At 39.9% G+C, this 9,493-nt stretch overlaps 1 non-coding gene across 1 annotated transcript; it reads right to left on the bottom strand.

The window, feature by feature from the left end:
• Nucleotides 1-9,084: 9,084 nt before the first annotated feature.
• Nucleotides 9,085-9,192, bottom strand: LOC148550984 (small nucleolar RNA R71). The gene has a single exon (XR_015893578.1). It is a non-coding gene; the product is annotated as a small nucleolar RNA R71 (small nucleolar RNA).
• Between the last annotated feature and the right edge of the window lie 301 nt (nt 9,193-9,493).

Genomic DNA, 9,493 nt, shown 5'->3' with positions numbered 1-9,493 from the left:
TTCTGTTGGCACTACTAATACATCTTTTCATCCTACAGGTGAGCTATACATGGCAGAGCCACGACGGATCACTTTGCATGAGCAAGGGGCTCCGTATATCATACTCCAACCTTTGCAAGAAAGTTATCCCAACCTTGATCCAAACCTTGAGTTGAAGAGTAGCTTGATACATCTACTTCCTAAGTATCATGGGTTGCCGGGTCAAGACCCCATCCGAAATCTAAGAGATTTTCAAGTTGCTTGTTCTACGGCTCGAAGGCATAGAGCCGATGAGTTGGCTATTATGGTTTTTGCCTTTCCTTTCTCTCTTGAAGGGCAAGCAAAGACATGGTTTTATTCGCAACCGGATTAGATTGTGACCAATTGGAATTTCTCGAGAAGAGAGTTTCTAGATAAATTCTTCCCACCGGAGAAGACCGACTACATCCAGAAGGAGATATCGGGTATAATGTAAAAGGACCAAGAGAGTTTGTATGAGTATTGGACTCGGTTCAAGAGGCTATTGGAATCTTGTCCACACCATGGATTGAACACTCACTTGCTCATTAGTTACTTCACCGGAGGTCTTTGTGCGGAAGAGAGAAGATTGCTCACCGCTTCTAGTGGTGGTTCCCTTTCAAAAAATAAGACGGAGGGAGAAGCTTGGAAGTTGATAAATGATGTTGCCGAGGCTACACAACATGTAAGGGTGAGAAGTAATCCTCTCAAGGGTGTGGTAGAACCATCCCCTTCCAAAGCAAGCTTAACCAAGGCGCTTGGAGATATGACCACTATCCTTACACAAATACAAAAAGATCAAAAGGAATACCACTCCATCCAAGCCATCCAAGCCCCACCCCAAGTTGCTCAACTTGAAGGCCCTCCTCGAATTTATGGTTTGTGCTCTAGCACCACACATTACACTGATCAATGCTATCAAATTTAAGAGGAGCATGCCCTTGTCGTGGCCAATGTGAATTACAACAACTGTCCACCCTATCCTTCTCAAGGCCAAAATAACTACTCTCATAGTGGTAATCAAAATCAAGGGTGGAGGGATAATGCACAAGGGAGCAATCAAAACCAAAGATGGAACAACTCTTCTTCTCATTACAAAAACAACCAATCTTCATCCCAATACCACCATAACAACAACAACCACCAAGCCAACCAAAATCACCACAACCAAAACCAAAACAACTACACCAAATACCAAGCACCACACCATAGACAACAATCCAACCAAACCTCTTCATCTTCCACCAATCAAGTTGATGAGCTTAGAGCCACTATGGAGAAACGGGACGAGAGCAACAATGCTCAATTCGATGCCTTGAGCACTCAATTGGCCAACCTCACCGACATGATTTCAAAGATGTCCATGTCCTCCTCCAATAACAACACCAACCAACCCTCAAGCTCTTCTAACCTTTCATCCCAACCCCTTCCAAATCCCAAGGGTGGTCTCAACGCCATCACTCTACGGTCGGGGACTACACTGAAGGAGATACATCCTAGGGTCATGGAAGATATTCATGAGGAAGAAGTGGTTATTGAAGTTCCGCATGAAGAAGAGGAGGTAGACAAAAGGCATGAGGAAGAAGGAGTAAGCCTTAAGGAACCCAAGAGGAAACCTATAGTGGATGAGTCCATTCCTATCCCATTCCCTTCCATGGTGAAGAAGGCAAAGAAGACTCCGGAATTTGATTTGAACATGCTTCAAGTGTTCAAGAAGGCTGAGGTAACCATACCACTTCTTGATGCTATCCAACAAATTTTGAAGTATGCAAAATTTTTGAAAGACTTGTGTACACACAAGGATAGGGAGAGTTGGAGACATTATCCTTGGGTAGTTCGATTTCTTCCTTGATGGAGCCCATTCCAAAGAAATGTGGTGACCCTGGGCCTTGTTTGGTGTCTTATTGTATTGGTGGGCGCACTTTTCATGACTGTATGTGTGATCTAGGAGCTTGCGTAAGCATTATGCCACTTTCTATCTTTGTACGGTTGAATTTAGCTCCATTAAAGAAGTCGGCGGCGAAGTTTGCCTTAGCCAATAAAAGTGTGATCACTGTGATGGGAATAGCAGAAGATGTACTTGTGGCGATCAAGGATTTAGTCTTTCCGGTTGAATTTTACATCCTTGAAATGCCTCCAACAGAAAATAGACGCTCATCCTCCATTCTACTTGGTAGACCCTTCCTTAAGACCTCTAAATTCAAGCTAGATGCCTTCACCGGCACATATTCCTTTGAGGTCGGGGACAAGACTATCAAGTTCAATTTGGAAGAAGCTATGATGCATCCTCCCAAAGAGCATTCCGTTCTCCGATGTGATGTAATCGATGAAGTGGTAGCGAAAGTGCGAAAAGAATACTATAACAAATTATGCTACCCCATTATTGAGAAGACGGATAATCAAGAGGATGAACAAGAGAAAGTTGTTGAGAATGAACTCCGTGAGCTTGATGAAAAGGAACCTCAGCTTGAGGCAAAGAGTGAACTGAAGCCTCTTCCATCTCATTTGAAGTATGCTTTCTTAGAGGACAACCAAAAATTTCCGGTCATTATTGCTAGTGAGCTTTCTAGTGAAGAAGAAGGAAATCTCATAAATGTTCTAAGAAAGCACAAGAAGGCAATTGGTTGGAGTCTAGCCGATATTGTGGGGATTGACCCCCGCAAGTGCATGCATCGTATATTTTTCCAAGAGGGAGCTCGGCCGGTTAGGCAACCACAAAGAAAACTCAACCCAACCATCCTTGATGTGGTAAAGAAGGAGGAAACTAGGCTACTTGATGTGGGTATCATATACCCAGTTTCTGACAGTGAGTGGGTGAGCCCGGTCCAGGTTGTTCCCAAGAAATCGGGCATCACTACGGTTAAAAAGGATGATGGTGAAGTGGTCACCAAGAGAGTACAAAATGCGTGGCGAGTGTGCATCGATTATAGAAGATTGAACGCCGCTGCAAGGAAGGACCACTACGCTTTGCCCTTTATCAACTAGATGTTGGACCGTTTGGCGGGTAAATCCCATTATTGCTTTCTTGATGGATTCACTGGTTACTTCCAGATTCACATTGCCCCTGAGGATCAGGAAAAGACTACATTCACTTGTCCTTTTGGCACCTTTGCCTACAAGAGGATGCCATTTGGACTATGTAATGCACCTGCTACTTTTCAGCGGTGTATGACGAGTGTCTTTTCCGATCTGATAGAGAATTGTCTGGAAGTCTTTATGGATGACTTCAGTGTTTATGGAACTTCATTTGATTGTTGCTTAGAGAGCTTGGCCAAGTTCTTAGCTAGATGTGTTGAAAATAACCTTGTCTTGAACTTTGAAAAATGCCACTTTATGGTAAGACAAGGTATAGTGTTAGGACATGTAGTATCTCATGAAGGTATTTTTGTAGACCCGACCAAGGTCGATGTTATCACCACTTTACCTCACCCCTCATCTGTGAGGGAGGTCCGCTCGTTTTTGGGACATATGGGATTTTACAGGCGCTTTATTAAGGATTTCAGCAAGATTGCTTTGCCATTGTCGCGCCTACTCCAAAAAGATGTGGACTTTGAGTTTGACAGTGCATGTGTGAATGCGTTTGAAGAGTTAAGGAGAGTTCTTACCACAGCACCGATTGTGCGAGGCCCCAACTGGACGCTACCATTCGAGATAATGTGCGATGCATCAAACCATGCTGTAGGTGCTGCGCTTGCACAGCGTAATGGTAAACTTCTTTATGTCATTGCTTACTCTTCTAAAACATTGGATGCAGCACAATCCAACTATACCACTACAGAAAAGGAACTCCTAGCTATTGTTCATGCTTTAGATAAATTCAGATCTTATTTTCTAGGGTCCAAGATAGTGGTATACACGGATCATGCAGCTTTGAAGAACTTGTTGACAAAGAATGAGTCAAAACCTAGACTCATACGTTAGATCATGCTTTTGCAAGAATTCGACATTGAGATTAGGGACAAGAGTGGGTCTCAAAACTTGGTTGCGGATCATTTAAGCTGCCTTGAAAATTTAAAATTTGACCCATTTCCGATCGATGACTCATTCCCATTGGATAGTTTGCATGCTGTGTCGGATAGCTTTCCTTGGTTTGCACCAATGGCGAACTACTTGGTTGCAAAAATCTTCCCTCCTAACTTTTCTAAACACCAAAGAGACAAGTTGAGGAGTGATTCCAAATACTACATTTGGGATGACCCTCACTTGTGGAAGAGGGGAGTGGACCAAGTAATTCGAAGATGTGTCCCGGAATCTAAAATTCAACCCATTCTTGAAGCTTGCCATTCGTCCGAATGTGGTGGCCACTTTGGCCCACAGAGGACAGCTAAAAAGGTGTTGGATTGTGGATTCTAGTGGCCAACCTTATTTAAGGATGCTATTCGGTTCTGTGTGTCTTGCCATCAGTTTTAGAAGTCGGGAAATACGTCCCAAAGGGATGAGATGCCTCAGCAACCTATGTTGTTCTGTGAGATATTTGATGTATGGGGTATCTATATATCCTGTTAGCGGTTGACTACGTGTCAAAGTGGGTAGAAGCAATACCTACCCACCTTGATGACACCAATACCATCATTTCTTTTATTAGAAATCATATTGTATGCCGTTATGGGTCGCCACGAGCAATTGTGAGTGACCAAGGATCCCACTTTTGTAACAGGAAAGTAGAGGCACTGCTCAAGCGCTATGGGGTATTGCATAAGGTTGCCATTGCTTATCACCCACAAACCAACGGACAAGTGAAAGTGTCCAACTAGGAGATTAAGAGAATCTTGGAGAAAGCGGTAAACCCACAAAGGAAGGATTGGAGCCTCCGGCTAGGAGATGCACTATGGGCGTATAGAACGGCCTACAAGACTCCGCTAGGGATGAGTCCCTTCCGGATCGTCTATGGGAAGGCATGCCACCTTCCGGTGGAGATTGAGAATAAAGCCTATTGGGCGGTAAATCAGTGTAACATGGATTTCACCAAGGCGGGTGTGGCCAGGAAATTACAGCTAGAGGAGCTCGAGTGTTTGAGGAACGAAGCATATGAGAATGCCTGGATCTACAAGGAAAAGACTAAAGCATTCCATGACAATCACATCAGGAAGAAGAATTTTCAAGAAGGTGATGAGGTTCTCCTCTACAATTCAAGGCTCAGATTCATGCCTGGTGATGAGCGGATAATTTATACGCTTTTTGGCATTGTTTTTAGTATGTTTTTAGTAGAATCTAGTTACTTTTAGGGCTGTTTTTATTAGTTTTTATGTTAAATTCACATTTCTGGACTTTACTATGAGTTTGGGTGTTTTTCTGTGATTTCAAGTATTTTCTGACTGAAATTGAGGGACTTGAGCAAAAAAATCAGATTCAGAGGTTGAAGAAGGACTGCTGATGTTGTTGGATTCTGACCTCCCTGCACTCAAAGTGGATTTTCTGGAGCTACAAAACTCAAAATGACGCGCTTCCAATTGCGTTGGAAAGTAGACATCCAGGGCTTTCCAGCAATGTATAATAGTCCATACTTTGATCGAGTTTAAATGACGTAAAAGGGCGTTGAACGCCAGTTCTACGCTGCTGTCTGGAGTTAAACGCCAGAAACACGTCAGAAACCAGAGTTGAACGCCAGAAATACGTTACAACCCGGCGTTCAACTCCAGAAAGAGCCTCTGCACGTGTAACATTCAAGCTTAGCCCAAGCACACACCAAGTGGGCCCCGGAAGTGGATTTATGCATCAATTACTTACTTCTGTAAACCCTAGTAACTAGTTTAGTATAAATAGGACTTTTTACTATTGTATTAGACATCTTTGGTCTCAGTTTTAATCTATTATTCATCTTAGGAGACTATTGATCACGTCTAGGGGGCTGGCCTCTCGGTCATGCCTGAACCTTTCACTTATGTATTTTTCATACGGTAGAGTTTCTGCACTCCATAGATTAAGGTGTGGAGCTCTGCTGTTCCTCAAAGATTAATGCAAAGTACTACTATTTTTCTATTCAATTCAACTTATTCTGCTTCTAAGATATTCATTCGCACTTCAACTTGAATGTGATGAACGTGACAATCATCATCATTCCCCCACGAACGCGTGCCTGACAACCACTTCCGTTCCACCTTCGATTGAATGAGTATTTCTTGGATCTCTTAATTAGAATCTTCGTGGTATAAGCTAGATTGATGGCGGCATTCATGAGAGTCCGGAAAGTCTAAACCTTGTTTGTGGTATTCCGAGTAGGACTCGGGGATTGAATGACTGTGACGAACTTCAAACTCGCGAGTGCTGGGCGTAGTGACAGACGCAAAAGGAGGATGAATGCTATTCCAGTATGATCGAGAACCTCAGATGATTAGCCATGCTGTGACAGAGCATTTGGACCATTTTCACAAGAGGATAGTATGCAGCCATTGACAAGGGTGATGCCTCCAGACGATTAGCCATGCAGTGACAGCGCATCGGACCATTTTCCAGAGAGGATAAAAAGTAGCCATTGACAACGGTGATGTCCTTACATAAAGCCAGCCATGGAAAGGAGTAGGATTGATTGGATGAAGACAGCAGGAAAGCAGAGGTTCAGAGGAACAAAAGCATCTCTATGCGCTTATCTGAAATTCTCACCAATGATTTACATAAGTATTTCTATCCTTATTTTATTATATATTTTCGAAAACTCCATAACTATTTTATATCCGCCTGACTGAGATCTACAAGGTGACCATAGCTTGCTTCATACCAACAATCTCTGTGGGATCGACCCTTACTCACGTAAGGTTTATTACTTGGATGACCCAGTGCACTTGCTGGTTAGTTGTATCGAAGTTGTGAATGAAAAACAATTTATTAAGACGTGCGTACAGAGTTTTTGGCGCCGTTGCCTGAGATCACAATTTCGTGCACCAAGTTTTTGGCGCCGTTGCCGGGGATTGTTCGAGTTTGGACAACTGACGGTTCTTCCTGTTGCTCAGATTAGGTAATTTTCTTTTTATTTTGTTTTTCAAAAATTTTTCAAAAATTTCTCATCTGTTTTTGAAAATTATTTCAGAATTTTTAAGAATGAATTCTAGAGTTTCATGAAAAATGTTGGAGCCTGGCTGGCTGTAAAGCCATGTTTAATTCCTTTGGATAGGGGCTTCCAACCATCAGCATAGAGGCAAGTTAATTGGAATGTCAGCTGTGTCATGTCTGAGTTACATACTAAAGCTTGGCTGGCTATTAAGCCATGCCTAACCCTCAGATTGGAGCTTTAGACTAAGAGTACAAGATTCCTGGAATTCATATTAAAAATTTTGAAATCCTTATTTTCTTTTTTCTATATGTTTTTCGAAAATAATATACAAAAATCCAAAAAAAATTAGAAAATCATAAAATCAAAAAAATATTTTGTGTCTCTTGTTTGAGTCTTGAGTCAGATTTTAAGTTTGGTGTCAATTGCATGTTCATCTTGCATTTTTCGAAAAAAATTATGCATTCATGGTGTTCTTCATGATCTTCAAGGTGTTCTTGGTGTTCATCTTGACATTCATAGCATTCTTGCATGCATTCATTGTTTTGATCCAAAATTTTCATGCATTGCATCATTTTCATGTTTTTTTCTCTCATCATTAAAAATTCAAAAAAAAAAATCAAAAAAATATCTTTCCCTTTTTCTCTCTTAAAATTTCGAAAATTAGATTTGACTTTTTCAAAAATTTTTAAAATCTAGTTGTTTTTATGAGTCAAATCAAATTTTCAATTTAAAAATCTTATCTTTTTCAAAATATTTTTCAAAAATCAAATCTTTTTTATTTTTTTATTTATTTTCGAAAATTATAAAAATATTTTTTAAAAATCTTTTTTTTATTTTATCTCATAATTTTCGAAAATATCATCATCAATTAATGTTTTGATTCAAAAATTTCAAGTTTGTTACTTGCTTGCTAAGAAAGATTCAAACTTTAAATTCCAGAATCATATCTTATGATTTCTTGTGAATCAAGTCATTAATTGTGATTTTAAAAATCAAATCTTTTTCAAAAACTAATTTCAATCATATCTTTTCAAAAATATCTTCTTATCTTATCTTTTTCAAAAATTTGATTTTAAAATATCTTTTCTAACTTCTTATCTTCTTATCTTTTCAAAATTGATTTTCAAATTTGTTTCAACTAACTAACTAACTTTTTGTTTGTTTCTTATCTTTTCCAAAACTACCTAACTAACTCTCTCTCTCTAATTTTCGAAAATATCTTCCCTCTCTTTCAAAATTTCTTTTTAATTAACTAATTATTTTAATTTTTTATTTTAATTTTCGAGAATTACTAACCTTTTTTAAAAAAACTATTTTCAAAAATCACTAACTCTTTTTCAAAAATTATTTTCGAAAATTCTCTCTCTCTCTCATCTCATTCTATTTATTTATTCATCTACTAACACTTCATCTCACCCAAATTCGAACCCCCTCTTCCATCTGTGTTCGAATTTTCTCTTCTTCCCTTCTTTACATTACATTCTTTTCTTCTTACATAGGGGAACCTCTATACTTAGGCAAAAAGGATCCCTATTATTATTATTTTTCTGTTCCCTCTTTTTCATATGAGTAGGAGCAAGGATAAGAACATTCTTATTGAAGCAGATCCAGAACCTGAAAGGACTCTGAAGAGGAAACTAAAAGAAGCTAAATTACAACAAGCCAGCAAGCACCTGTCAGAAATTTTCGAACAGGAAGAGGAGATGGCAGCCGAAAATAATAATAATGCAAGGAGGATGCTTGGTGACTTCACTGCACCTAATTCCAATTTATATGGAAGAAGCATCTCCATCCCTACCATTGGAGCAAACAATTTTGAGCTGAAACCTCAGCTAGTTTCTCTGATGCAGCAGAACTGCAAGTTCCATGGACTTCCATCTGAAGATCCTTTTCAGTTCTTAACTGAATTCTTGTAGATCTGTGATACTGTTAAGACTAATAGAGTAAATCCTGAAGTCTACAGGCTCATGCTTTTTCCTTTTGCTGTAAGAGACAGAGCTAGAGTGTGGTTGGACTCTCAACCCAAAGATAGCCTGAACTCTTGGGATAAGCTGGTCACGGCTTTCTTAGCCAAGTTCTTTCCTCCTCAAAAGCTTAGTAAGCTTAGAGTGGATGTTCAAACCTTCAGACAGAAAGAAGGTGAATCCCTCTATGAAGCTTGAGAGAGATACAAGCAACTGACCAAAAAGTGTCCTTCTGACATGCTTTCAGAATGGACCATCCTAGATATATTCTATGATGGTCTATCTGAATTGGCTAAGATGTCACTGGATACTTCTACAGGTGGATCCATTCACCTAAACAAAACGCCTGCAGAAGCTCAAGAACTCATTGACATGGTTGTCAATAACCAGTTCATGTACACTTCTGAGAGGAATCCTGTGAGTAATGGGACGCTTATGAAGAAGAGAGTTCTTGAAATTGATACTCTGAATGCTATATTAGCTCAGAATAAAATATTGACTCAGTAAGTCAATATGATTTCTCAGAGTCTGAATGGAATGCAAG

The sequence above is a fragment of the Arachis ipaensis genome, chromosome B7 (genome assembly GCF_059453495.1).
Source record: "Arachis ipaensis isolate K30076 ecotype BB chromosome B7, ASM5945349v1, whole genome shotgun sequence".
Taxonomy (NCBI): domain Eukaryota; kingdom Viridiplantae; phylum Streptophyta; class Magnoliopsida; order Fabales; family Fabaceae; genus Arachis; species Arachis ipaensis.
This window is presented reverse-complemented; position numbering and strand designations above follow the sequence as displayed.